This window comes from Lygodium microphyllum, chromosome 20 (genome assembly GCF_053477565.2).
Source record: "Lygodium microphyllum isolate KBCC chromosome 20, Lygodium_microphyllum_v1.1.10, whole genome shotgun sequence".
Lineage (NCBI taxonomy): Eukaryota > Viridiplantae > Streptophyta > Polypodiopsida > Schizaeales > Lygodiaceae > Lygodium > Lygodium microphyllum.
The window spans coordinates 124,089,116-124,104,235 of record NC_141154.1 but is presented as its reverse complement, the minus strand read 5'-3'; positions in this window follow the sequence as shown (position 1 = coordinate 124,104,235).

Sequence of the window (15,120 nt, the reverse complement as noted above, 5' to 3'; positions counted from 1 at the left end):
AAAAATTGAATACAAGGTGAGTTGGGAAGACATTAGTGAGGTGACCCTTGCTTCCTGATTATGATCTTGATGAACAAGGTACACAACCCGGCTTGAGGAGAAACTTTACACACCCCTCAAGTCTTAGAGCCCATGCAATTTTCAAGTTTAGGTGCAACTACATGCCCATTGTCAAAGTTTGACTAGAGTATAGTAGTGATCATGCCTATTTAGAGAGCTACATGTGGTTGAGGTTCCATTGGAACAATATTGGAAGAGGTGCAGGGCATCTCTTATTCTCTGGATACATATAAGTGGTCACAAATTCACAAGTCTATATAGCATGTACCTACCAATCTACAAGTCATTCTTGAGCCCTACAAGTGCTTCATAACCCTCTTTAGGTTGCTAGAGATCTACAAGGGTTATTTTCACTCAGGGTACTCCCACATGGTCAAACAGGCACTTACAGGTTGTGGACGGTTGTGGACAAGGTGCAAGAAACTTCTGTTCAGCACTAAAGATCCTATTACACAAAATTCTCTCCTAATCCATATTGAGAACTTGATAGCTCCATTTGAAAAAGGGGTCCTAAGCTCCAATTTGAATCAAAAATTTTGTCAATCCAATATCGGAAGCTCAAGTTATTGCTAATTTACTGACAATAAGTACACTGGGACAACACCCAAATAGCATACAGAGGGACATTGTTTATCATTGTTTCACCTAAAGTCTCCAACACAAGTTGATAACTTTTGAAATCTAGTATATCTCCATGTAATAAGCTTCCCATTGAGCTCTTAAGCATTGGGATCATTGCTATATTCTGAGAGAAACATGGGATTTATTAACAAACTTTATACTATTGCAACACTATCTTCTAATGGTTGGGAATAAGAAGAAAGACCTTATTATTACTAAAGCATTGAATGAAGGTGTCAGGAACTTCCAAGAGGATCAAAATTACACAAATTAAGTCAATAATTTTGAGAAAATAGATGGAGACCTAAGCATTGGAATTGCCTACAACACACACTAAGAAAGGGATGACACACATCAAGTACATGCGGTGAATGATTACCTATTACTATCAAAAGAGTTGGAACATGTGAATGAAGGCCTTTCTAAAGAATTGAAGACTTTGAATGAAGACTTAATATATATGAATCAAGGTTTGTTGCAAGGGATGGCATAAGTAAATAAAGGTATCATTGATTTGTAGCAAACCAACAAATCTTTATTTCAAAAACTCATCTCTGTCATAAAAGAAATTGGTAGCAAGCCACAAAGGGAACCTCAAACTATTGAGAATCCACATGCAATCCCTCTTGTTGGCAATTTACCCATCCAAACACAAATAAAATTATTAGCCAATTATGCATACTCTTGAAATAGGATAACCATCAAGCGTGAGGGGTAATCATCACCCTTCACAAATCCATGGCATTCATACCACAAAGGCCTCAGTTCAACAACCCAAAAGATAGTTTTCGACATAAAAGGGTACAAGATAACGATCAATGGGATGATGATTATCATGGATTCGACCTCTTCTACAAGTTTTTTTACCATTAGCCCTCTAATATGTAAAAAGGAAATGCACTTGAAAATCAAGTTCATGAAGATGGAAGAAATGATGGGAGAAGATCAGTCCATGATCTCTCAAATAAAGAGCATGTTTCAAATGGTTCATGGAACAAAGATTCATAGAAGCAAAATTCTTATGGATGGCCATCTTACAATGAAAATGAGTATAAGAAAAAGATCAATATCACTAATTTCAAAGGGGATAACACTTCACCTTCGAAGTGGGAGGAATGGATTAACAAGCTTGAATTGTACTTCACCCTTTATCCTCAAAGTGAAGAGGCCAAGATTTATTTTGCAGGTTTTCATCTTGAAGGTTATGCCCATTAGTTGGTGGCATTACATGCACAAGATTAGGCAAAACTTTATCACTTGGGATGAGTTCAAGCAAGCAATGATGATGTTTTCATTTTCCCTTTGGAAAAAGAAAGACTTCAAAGAAGATGGTATGCTTGTGCTCAAAGAGGGGTGTCCAATAGAGACTACTCCAATACATACTTATATCTCACCATGTACGTCGAAGGAATTTTAGATTTTTCTAAGCTGAATAAATACATTTTTTGTGTTGACCCTATCCTATCGTCAGAGGTAGGAGCTCAACAATCAAAAACTTTACATGGCACCATACAATTGGTTGAAAGATATTCCTTGAAGTACAAGAGAGATGCAAGAAATTTCCAGCAAAGGAATGTGGGTAATAATTTTCCAATCAACCTACAAAATATGGGCAAGCTTTCAGCCAATTAAGAGACACTTTAAAGAAAGAAAACATGGGTTTATAAAAGTGAAATAGTTATAACAACAAAGTGTCAACTTTCCCTATTGTTTATGCCTCTAAACAGGGTGAAAATTATGCACAGAAACAAGGGCAAATTTTCAAAAATGTGGCTGAGACAAGTGGCAATTTTTCAAGAGTTGAAAATGCTCCTAAACTATCCCAAAATAGTTCTAACATCAGCTTCCTTCCTCACAACAAGCTTAGAGAAATGCATGTCAAAGGATTATGTTTCAAATGTGGGGAGAAGTGGTCACAATACCATAAGCTAAAGTGCAAAGCCAAGAATTCAAAAATCAATGTGGTAATCACTCAAGATGTGGAAGTTCAAGAAGAAGAGGATTAAGAGGGCAATCTACTTCATGTTGATGCTTATCCAATGGTCAAAGAAATTCATGAAGAAGAGGATGTCACTAATGAAGGATTCTATGATCCCATGTACGGGTTTCCATTTGATCTGGGCGGCACTCATGATTATCATTCTTCCTTGTGTGCTATTTCACATGATGCATGGATCAGATGCAAAAGGAAAAAATACACTTAGACTCAAATATATCATTAATGGCAAGGTTGCATACATGTTAATAGATATGGGTAGCACTCATAGTTTCATCACCAAATCTTTGGACATGTTGAAGTTGCTAACCATTGATATGAAATCATCCTTGCAAATACAAGTTGCCAATGGTACATATGAGTCTAGTAAAGAAGTGTGTCCATGTACTTTAATTGAACTATCGCCCTCTTGCACAATACAAGTGGATTTTTATTACTTTGGATATGGGGCCTATTGACATTGTTATTGAGTGTAATTGGCTAAAAACCCTTGGCAAATTTACTCTAGATTTGGAGCAAATACAAATTGAATTTAATTGGCAAGACAACACATAAAATTAAAAGGCATAGACCACAAACATATAGAACTCATCTCCATGAAGAAATTGTGAAAGGAAATCAATGCCAAGTTATGTATCTTCACTCTTTTGCTTGTGAAAGTAGATGAATAGTAATTATCAAATCAACCATCTTCTTCTACAAAGAAAAGGAATCCAAGCTTGGAAGAGCTATTGGAGGAATACAAGGATTTATTTCAGCCAACATTATCTTTACCTCCAAAGCAAGAGGTTGACCATCCTATCAACTTGTTGCCCAACACAAAGCCCATCAACAAACCTCCCTATCGCTTGTCCAAGTTTGAGAGGGAAGAGGTGGAGTGACAAGTCAAATAATTGCTGCAAATGGGTTTAATTCAGTCAAGACAATCACTGTTTGCCTCTCCCATGCTCTTAGTCAAGAAGAAGGATGGATCATTTCGTATGTGTATTGATTATCGAGATTTGAATAAGTCAACGATCAAGAATAGGTATCCTATTCCCCAAATTTCATGATCTTTTGGATGAACTTAAAGATGTAAATATCTTTATCAAAATTGATCTTCATTTGGGTTATCATCAAATTCGAATGAAGGAAAGAGATGAGTTCAAAACAACTTTTTGGACTGAAAGGGGATTATACAACTTCTTGGTTATGCCATTTGGACTTTCCAATGCACCCGCTACTTTTCAAATCCTCATGAATAAAATATTAAACCCTTCTTGTCCAAAATTATACTTGTTTTGTTTGATGATATCCTTATCTATAGCAAGGATGAGTATTTGAAGCATATATGATAGAGGTCTTTGACACATTACAAAGACACATACTCTTTGCCAAGATGACAAAGTGTTCATTCATGGAAGATGAAGTGGAATACTTAGGACATATTATGGGCGAACAAGGTATTAGAGTGGATCCCAATAAGGTAAAATGTGTTAACAAATGGCCTGATCCTATGAATGCAACCTCTTTGAGAAGATTCATTGTATTATCATACTTCTATAGGAGGTTCATCAAGAATTATGCTCGTGTAGTAGATCCATTGACAAATAGGCTTTAAAAATAGGCTTTCTTTAGGGGTTCCATAGCTAATAAAAGTTTCAATGTGCTAAAATCTATTTTTAACTTCAACACCTCAGGAGTTTATCATATGTGTGGATGCTAGTGGAAGAGAAATTGGGGTTGTTTTGTGTCAAGATCATGGAGCTTAAGAAGAACTTTGAGATGAAGGACATGGGGTATGCCTCTCACATACTTGGTATGCATATTATACGCAATTGCTCTAAGGGACTTCTTTACATATCACAATAAGAGTATATTCATAAAACCCTTGAGTAGTTCCATATGTAGGGTGGTAAGCCTATTGGCTACCCATTACTTCCTCATGTGAAGGTCAGTTAGGCAATTTGTTCTCATTCATAAAGTCCTTAAGTACTTTTACATGTAGGGTGGTAAGCCGATTGACTACCCATTATCTCTTCATATGAAGATAAGTCAAATAGATTATTCCTAATTAGATTATGAGAGGGTTGAGATAGCCAAGAACCCGTATACATCTACATTGTGTAGTTTGACATATGCCATGATAGCTACTAGACCTATATAGCATTTGCAATAGGATTTGTGGCTCGCTATATGGTGACACTCGACAGATGACATTGGGATGTCATGAAGGATATCATGAGATATCTTAAGGGCATTATGTATATGTGTATTTGTCATGGTGGCCAGGATATTGGAGTCATGGGATACACCAACTCAAATTATGTAGAGCATGTAGATAGTAGGAAGTCCACCTCTAGCTATGGCTTCACTTTTATTAGGGGTGTTATTTCTTGGATGTCCAGGGTGCAAAAATGCATAGACTTGTCTATTACTAAGGCTTAGTACATTGCAACCACTAAGTCTTGTAATAAGGAGTCCTATGGTTGCAGACCTTGGTATGACTATCACTCCTACATTGCATTTGGATTCCACGAGTGCCATTTACTTGGCACATAATTTGGTCTTTCATGTGAAGACCAAGCACATTAAGATCCATTACCACATCACAAGAGAGGTGATTGAGGATAAACAAATAGAGATTGTCAAGATACAGTTGCTTTATTGAGTATAGAGGGTAAGTATAGAGGTGCTACTGTGGCAGCATGTGAGGTGGTATGGTTGCAAAAGTTACTGGGTAATTTAGATGTGTAGGGAGATAGACCAATTATCATTCATTATGACAACATGAGCAATATATATTTGACTAGGAGTAGAGTGTTCCATGCTAGGAAAAATTTAGCAATGTCCATTTCCTTGGTACATTTTCCTCTAAAGAAAATAAAAGTAGCTTCAGTATTGAAGCATAAAACATTGTTACAAACTTTCTCAAAGTCTAGTGTAATCTTCTTGCATGACCCATCTCTTCTATCTTCCATGTTCTTCATGAGTACCTCTACCAATAATATTAGAAATGGAATAGGGGTTGGATTTTATTCAAAGCTTATAGTCTTCGTGAGAAGTGATAGTGATTTTTTTCTTCAATGAGATGCTCTACTTGGCAACCTCATGTTGTTGATTAATTGAGCCAACAATAAGCTTAGAGTCAGTTTTTTGCACTTGTGTGATGCAAAACTTGCTTCACCCTTCTTGGTTTACTTAGAATCATCCAAGCCCAACCCCATGCATCCACTTGCATGCAAAGTTGGAGAGCAATGTGGTACAGTGATTGATCACACTTAGTGGAGATAAATGCAATATTTAATTAGCATAATAAAGATATTTAAAATATCATAATGAACTCCCTTTCATTGATTTTTTTTCTCTCTTTTTTCCCCTTTGCACTAGGTACATGTAAAAAAATGAGTACGATTGGGGTGACATTTTTTTTGGAGTGTAGCATTCCTTGTAATTTTTAGTTGTAGAAAAATAGCATAATGTTTGAAAGGTGTACTTGCATATATCGGTTGATGTGGGCTTTCCTATGTGGAATACATGCAAGTTTAGACCTATCATTTTACCCACACATTTTTAAAATGTCAACAATAGCAATGTTTTATAACCCCCAAATCTTTTAGAAGCATTTTTTAAATGTCTATAACATTGTTGTTACATAGCCCCAAAATTCAAAAGTGTTTTTTCTTGCTCTCAAATCACCTTCAAATGCGGTTGCAAGCAATTATAGCTTTTTTTACACCTTCACATCAATAATAAGAATCAAGTGATCACTTCAAATTTGTCTCACCATAATCATTATTGAGAAGCACTACATCAGATGCCATTCTATTGGCTTTACCCTAGAATGTCTCATGTTTACGAGTCCAACTTTCATGATAAGCATGAATAACATTTGTAAATACTAATCACATGACAATTTGATTTTGATATGTTTTTGTTGGCTCCATTAAGGTCTCATTTATTGATACAAATCCATTAATACCTAGCTTAAATATCCAAATTGAGCTTGGAATGGCTTAATTAAGGTCTCCTCTCACTAAATATAGAAATTCTATATGAAAGAAAGGGGTATGGTGACAAGGTTGATTAGATTGAGCTCTTTAAATTTTTTGATTTTTTTTTTATTTTTAAATAGTCTTGCTAATAGCACACTTGTTGCAATATGGTGAGAGGCTACGGTTTCCCTTTTTGGATAGATTGACAAATTGGCCTAGAATACCCATTACAACACAGTGAGGGCTCATTCCTCTAAGATCCAAGATATTCAAACCATCATCAACCAAGTATCCTTGTTATTAAATAAAGTCCTTGAATTGTGTGGTGAGAGGCTATTCCTTGCAAGGGAAATTATTCAAACCATCATGAACCAAGTATCCTTATTATTAAATAAAATATTTGAATTGTGTGTTGAGTGGCCATTTCTTGCAAGGCCAATTAGCCAAAACCATCATCAACCAAGTATCCTCAATATAAACCTTCCCATTGAGGTTGATATTATATCCTCCAATTGAACACATTTTAACTTTGACTAGATTGAACTAACTCGTTATTGTTTAATTGTACATTGGAAGAAAGTAGCTCCAGTTGAAATTGATAAGCAAACAACTACATTGCAATGAAGAAAAATACTTATTGAAGGAACTAGAGAAGAGAAGCAATATGGAATGTTAGAACATCAAGAGAAGAACCTTTAGAATGAAGTGAAAACACTCATTTGTAGAAAAGTGGATAGTTAGAAGAAAATACCTAGCAATAGGACAATCATAATGCTTCTTAGAACTATCATCAAGTGAGATTAATGGCGCTTTTGATTCTTGTTTCAAGGAACAATGCATTCATTAGTCTCTTCTAAGCATAGATATCGCATTAACATAGATGCTTATTAGAAATTTGATTGTTGTTGAGAGTGGTATGAAGTTCATAGGCTATGACAATAGATTGTAGGCATGCATCAAGAAAAGGAAATATGAGAAGGTATGTGTACACCAACAAAAGTTCCTTGCACAAGCCTAAAAGAAAACATGAGATATTCATTGTTAGCCCTACCTCGATACACTCAAGCCTAAACTTGACATGTTCACTTGACAAGGCAATCATAGTGCCAAGTCCTTTCTCAAGTATTTGTTTAATGTGTTGTTGCAACTTCTGATAAAGACAAAAAGCCCTCTAAGTCTACACATAGTAGATAGGATTTGTTGTTTGTTTGTATGTGTGGTTGCTTTCCTTGAGTTTTCATGCCCTAGAAATTTTTGTCATGTTATTTGGTTTTTTTGGTTTGGTTTCCTTTAACAAAGTCACTTTTTTCTGGTTGAGAATGTGTTTTCCTTCACAAGAGAGCAAGATTATATGCATGCATGGTATTTGAGGGTGAGGTGAGGAATTGTTAAAGAATGTGAATATTTCAGGTTTGAATACTACAATTACTGAGAAAATTTATATAGGATTTCAACTTATTTGTAGCATTATCTATAGTATGTAACATATCTTATTATTGATTTTATTGGATATTGATCTAAACTTTAAAGTTGCAATTCATATAGTTGAGGTAGTTACCTAAGAGATTAGGATAAGCTCGTGACACTTCTTTATGGATTTTTCTATTCATACGGCTTATCTTGGGAAGAAAGAGAGAAAAATCTACAAAAAGAACCTTGGGAATAGCTTGTTGATAGAGGAAAGGGAGAAAATAAGTAGTCTTTCATTCATCTTACTTCAATAGTTTTCCACTTCTCTCATGTTAAAATGCAATGCTAGACTTGTTTTGGGTTTTGAATATCACCTCTAATGTGACATTCTTGAAGCAAGAATTGTAAATGCCATGCCATGAGTCATATAGATTAAAAGACTAAGAAGCCAATAAAAGGAAAAAGCCTTGAGCATGGTTGATTCTATTGCTTATCCTTTGTTTTTCATCCACATGAAGCTTTATGTAGAAAGTGCATGGTTGAAGAAGTCCTTCAAAGATCAAATTTGCAAGTGCTAGAACATATTATTTATTATCACTAAGAAAAGGCTTCATAAACTCAAATATTCAAATATGAGTCTTGTAAATCACATTGTGTTTTGAACTTTCAAAGAGCATTCATGTTGTTTCCAATATCTTATAATAATGATTTGTCATTTCTATCTATTAATGCAAAGTCACTAGCATGGTATTTGCAACATGTATTTGATGGAATTAGTTAGCAAATACCAATTAGTAGGGACTTGAAGAATTGTTAACTAGCATTTTGACATAACTAGCTATAAGTACAAGTTGGTATTTATGAATTTAGAATTGGTATTAAGCAATGCTAACTAGCATCACTAACATGACTTAGAATTGTAAGCATTAACTAAGATCTTTAGCAAAATTGTGCTAGATTTGAGTGATTAGATTGCAGTGCATATAGCAATGCTAGTGAGCAACAACATTTGTTACTAGTGGTAATACAAATAATATAATTAAAATATGTAGTTTCTAATTATAATATATTTTTGACATAATGCATTGCTACAAGTGTGAACTAACATCTTTGGTCAAACATTTTGATAATCAATGCCAACAAAAAACTGTTCCTAGGGTTAATTCTAACCATTACTATCAATGCTAATGAGTAATATTCCTTAGGAATGGTTCTAACCAGCATTGGAACGTAACAATTGTAATCAATCCTAAAGAGTAAATATTCCTCAAGATCGGTCTTAACTAGTACTAGAATCTAACATTACTAACTAGTATGATTTGCTGCAACATCAATCAATAATGCTAGCTTAAGTGTATCATCCATAACCTTCTAACATGCTAAGAGTTATCTCAATATGTTTGCACATGTGATCTGCTAGTTTCTAAATGATCTTCTTGTTAGGTTTCCTCAAACAACAAATTGTTTAATGTATAGTCATCAATACATGATTGTTTATCTTCATCAATCTTTTTGTCAATCACATAACCATCAAAAGAGGCCTAAACTAAGTCTTGAGAGCATTGGTTGCTAAGACTATATGGAGATGCTTCATATTAAGTAGAGTAAAGAAACTAACAAATGTAAAAATTTGTGCCTTGAAAATCTAATTATTTTATGTCCCTCTTTCTTCCTCAAATAAAGGAAATTTACAAAGATGAATGGTGAACTAAGGATCTCTTGAGTTCTCTCCTTTCTCTTTTACATCCTCCTTCTATGAGCTTACATGCAACTAAATATGAACTGCATGAATCTTATGTCATAGTTTCAACATCAAGAGACTGAGTAATTTGGTTGCTATCCATGTTTTTATTTTGGTTTAGGCTTTCAGCAAATTTGATCTAGGTTTTCAACATCAAAGACTAAGTTTTTGGATTGCTCTCCATGTTTTGAGTTCGGTCTACATTTCACCAAATTTTGGAAATATCTTCTAGTTGAGCATGTACATTCTTATTAAGTTTTCAAGGATAAAGAATTTGTATGTTCTTTTTGAATGGTACAAATTTTTTGTGGTTTACTATCCACTAGCAAGACAGTGGTAGCTACTAGCATGATAATGGTATCTACCAAAAGAAAAATGGTAGCTACCAATAGGATAGTGGTGCCTACTAGTGTGACCATGGTAACTACCAATGTGAGAATGATAGCCATACTAGTAAACATGTGGAACCTTTAAGTACTTACATTACATCATGATTCAAAGTCATCAAACGCCTCTTACTGCGTAGAAGCTTCTTGTGTCCAAGTCTAGGTGATATTCTTCCTTTAAGATTACTTTTCTTTTATGCTATATGTGTTTATGTACTTGGGGAGATTTGTTCTTTTGTTGGTGACCGGCAATCAAGGCATGAAGTCCCAGGGTTAGGTTAGGTATATCTAGGGGAGGTTTGAGTAGTTGTCTACCTCCTATAAAGAATAAAATGCGTATTTTTAGAAGGCAGTCCTACTAACCCTATTCTGCTAACTTGCTAAGCAATTGTTCTAGGAGTCCTTGCTAGTGTGAGGCAGTTAGAGAAGCCTGCCTAAATTAAAAGAAGAGAAAATTTGGAGTATACTTGAAATATCAAAATACAGAGGTGTGCAAAAAGGGGTTCTAACCCCTAAAATAGAAACAAACAAGAAAGAAAAATCCTAAGAGTAGTTGATGATCGCCTTGCAAAGGCTTGGTAGGTTCTTGGGGACGAGTCAAGACCTAGGGCCAATGCCTTGTCTTCTTAGGGATGGCATCTAGCTAGAAAAGAATTATCAAGGAAGGTTGGAGCGAAAATAAAAGTGAGTAGAAAAGCAAAATATTGAAGTGTCGCCTCACGAGCGCTTTGTAGGTTATTGGGTATCGAGTCAAGACCTAAGGCTGATGCCATGTTCTCCTTGGGTCATTATGCTCAACTCCCTCCTTTTTACAAGCCCAAGTATAGAAACCTAAAAAGAAAAATGTGTTAAAAGAAAATATATGATGACCAGGCTATACGAGTCCTCACCCAGTAGGAGTTCCTAGTCTAGTTGTCCTAAGTGAGGTAGGTAGTTTAGGCCACCACCTAGGATGAATTCTTTGATGGTTCTTTTTAGCCAGTCTTGTGTTGGGAGCAGTTGGTTAGCAACTCACTCTAGATTTCGATCAAATTATGCTAGGGCTATCCCTTGAGGATTTTCATGCCTTGATTTGGTCAAGGGGTAGGGTGAGAGTTGTTCTTGTGCTTTGTTGAGTATTCTATTTTGTGGCAACTTGATGCTTTTTATTGTTTTTATTTGTGCAAATCAATTTATGGGATTTCTTGGAGCCCATTTTTGAAGCGAAAAAGTGCTTGGGAGATGTGAAAGACCAATTTTTCATGCAAAATGAAATAGTTGTGAATCGATGGGCTGGAGTTTTCCTAGATGGAGTACGATGCCAACAGGAACGCAATGCAAGTCTCGATTCATCGATCGGAGTCCATTTGACTACCCATTTAATCCTTGCAAGGTTTTTCATTATAAAGCAACTATGGGATCTAGAAGTCAGAAAGTGCGTGATGGAGGCCAGATTGATAGATTTTAACACCATGAAGTCGATTGTCTAGTCCGTTCGCGAATCAAAGTTTGTTTGGTTTTGTTCAATAAAAATCCACTTGCTGGCAATGTGAAAGCACAAAACTTGAACTGGATATTTTAAAGGTTAAACCTTAAAGCCTTAATTAAGAGGAAAAAATACACAAATTTGAATCATGGGCAAGGAGGGGTTTGCGCCCCAAAATTTAATGAATGTATGCCTCTTGGATGCTTGGGATCATCAAGGATTGATAGCACATTTCTGATCTACTCCTCAAGGGCTTCAATTTGACTATGGATATGCAGATTTTTAGCCAAGGAATCAAAATTTTTATTTTTAGTATTTCTCTCTCCTCTCTCCTCTTGTTATGTATTTCCATGGTTGATTCTATGAGAGAAAGGGCATGGGCTAAGATGAGAGATTTTCATTATGGGATGATGATGGAGAGTAAAGGTACATAGATTGAGCTTGGAAGGATTGTGAGTGGCTGTTGGAAAGCATTAATGGGCCTTCAATCACAAGATACGTACGTCATAAGGCGCAGTTTTATGAATAAGTGATAGATTTTATTGTTTTATGATAAATTTTGGTTTAAAATGGTTGCATTTGGTTGTCAATTCTCTAATCTATTAGAAATGTTAAAGAAATCAAGAAAAAACAATCATCTAATAATTTCTTTATAAACACGCAAAACCCGCAACATTGCGGTTTTAAGGAAAATCATATGGGTTTGGGGTTTTGTCATGCATATGGTGTTCGTATGGAATGAAATATGTTGGAAAAAAAATCTCTATAAAATTGATCATTATAAATCAATAGATGATAAAATATTGGCATTTATCCATAAATAAATAGTAAAAAATTTTAAAATTTTAGAAAAATAGAATTTACATTTGAAAAATATTAAAAAATCATGTTTGTGTGTGTGAATGTATGGTAAGGCTGAGGCAAGAGGTTTAGCCTCAACTCATCCCTATCTCTATGTTAAAGTGGGTTTTTATTGCTTTCGTGAAGGAAAAATACATAAAAATCTACTCTCTAAACCAAACCTACTCTTTTACACAGATTTGGGGGCGCTCCCGCATTTTAATGGTGCGCCTTTTCCTCTTTCATTGCCGTGGCCCAACACCGAAGCCTCTTCAGGGTCGTGTCCAAACATTTGAATTTTTCAGGGATTGGTTGCCAGTCAAGGCGCCTTTTTTGCTTTTGCGCCTTTTTTGCTCTTTTTCCTTCTTCCCAGTTTCCGCTCCTCTATGCTGCGGTAACGTGGTCGGAAACATGGTAACATTACCCCCCTCCTAGCCAAGTGCCAGTCCCATGGCATTACGGTGGGACAATGGAGCAAGTTAGGTCGGCTGGTAGGCGGAACAGGTAGGTGGGTGGTTAGGGATGATGACCCGGAGCGAGTCCGCCGTGCGTCAAGCTCCATGAAGACACTCGGCATCTGTCACATGGTTGTAGCCGATCGTCTTGTGAGTAGGAGACGCGCTTGAAGCAATGTAATGATGGTATTGGGGGAATTTATTCTGGTAAAACCCCTTGAACTCTGTTTGGCTTGAACCCCGTGGCTTTGATTGAAGATCCATGCCTTGGATTTGAAGGTCCTCGGGCCGGTGGAATCAATAAGCTATCCGTGGATCTTGAGGCGTAGGGCATGGATCATTGGACGATGCAGTTCCAAGATCTATGCCAATGGCAGTCTTACCTTGAGCTGGTTCGATCATGGTGGCCATCAACACCAGGCGGGTGGCTGGAGGCCGGCACGCTTCGGGTCCTTAAAGGGTGCCATGGGTGATGATCTTCCGCGGGTAGCCATCTCTTGAGAGTCGACATAACCTGCAAGAAAAGTTGTGCCCTCCCTAAGGGGTGTGCTGCTTGCCATGTAGTGTGTTGTGCTCATGGCAGTGGAACTGGGAGATGGGTCTAACCTTGGGCAAGCCCTTGGTAACGTCCCACACTTGAGGACCCAGCTTGTGCTTCGTTGGTGGTGTGGCACGAGCCTTAGGGTGACAGGTCTGAAAGTCCTGCCCTTGATGTACCCTAGGCGTGAAGTGGGGGAGGGGGCTAGGGAGATCCCTAGGTGCTTTTTTTTTTTTTTGAAGATGAGACATAGGCCCAAGTATCTTAGCCGGAATGAGGAGGAGAAGGTGGGCGAAGAGACTTGCTCAAAAATTGGCGACTCTGCATGTAATTCTTTAGATTCATGTGGACATGTAGGGAGGTAGTGGAGAGGAAGGGGTGGTTGCATCTAGTGAACTAGCTGTCATTCATGTACTCTAGGAGGGCTAGGCAAAAAGAAGGAAGGAGAGTAGCCCTCTGTAAAATATTACACGGCGCAACGAACAGAATCTGAGAAAGAGATAGAGAGTACACAACAGATAAGAGGAGGATCAGTAAATTCTTTAACTCCAAACAACTAATACAAAGATGGCTCTGTCCACCCGTGCGCTTCCACTGTGTGAAGCTTAGATGGCGATCTAGACAGAAGATAGGTGAAGAGCTTAAGGCTAGCTGGAACAACAACTCTGACTGGGTGAAAGATGAGTGAGTGATGGCTGCGAAGGGGTTTAGCTTTTATAGCCCGCGAAGGTCGTTAGGTCGGCCTGCTGACCGACCTACCATATGAGCCTCCACTAGTCGGCCCCCGGACCCCACAATAGGGGCCCCTTTTAACTCCCTTACCACGCAACTCAATGCAATGTGCCTCGAGTTGCTACCAGCTTAACCACTCCGTCTAACCCAAAGATTAGACCCACAATAGTCACCTTTTTGCCATCCGGTCACATAGATCTCATCTGATATACAAGTCAGGACTCTACCAATGTCCGGGCTCACATTTGGCTTCTCCTCATAATGGGGGCCTTACAACTTTGAGCACCATGGATCATTGGTAGCACCTAATGAGGGTGGGGCATTGATCATATCTAACACCCTCATCATGAGACGAGCCATGGCACAATTATCTATAGCATTAGGGTCGAAGAATAGGAGAGGCAGGCCACGCTCTTGTGTAGTCGAGTCCTGCTTAAGGAGTAGCCTAAGTAGCCTAAGATAGTTACAGGTGGTGATAAAGGCGGGGTCAGGACATGAGGAAAAGTCCACAAGGAAGCGCATCATAGACTCGTCTAGGCTTTCTGCGGTAAAAAGAAGGGCATTGTCAAAGGATGCTACAGTGAAGTTATAAATGACGGGGAAGCCATATCGCCCGTGGAGGGTGGCATCAAAATCTACGCCTACCCTTCGAGGGTACGCCATATAAGTAGGGTCGTTCCGCTCGAACGGCAGGGTATTACAAAAAGCCATCTAGGCAAGCATGCTTATGTCGCATACTCGTCTCCTCCACAGGGGTTGGTCCCTATAGTTTTGTACAGTGTGGGGGATTTCAAAAACTTTATCTTACAGTAGTCGGCCGCTTCGGTGCCCCAAGAGGTTGGGGTCTTTTCCCACTCTTCCAGCCATCTTTTCCCCAGCCGGCCACCGACCGCGATCACCTC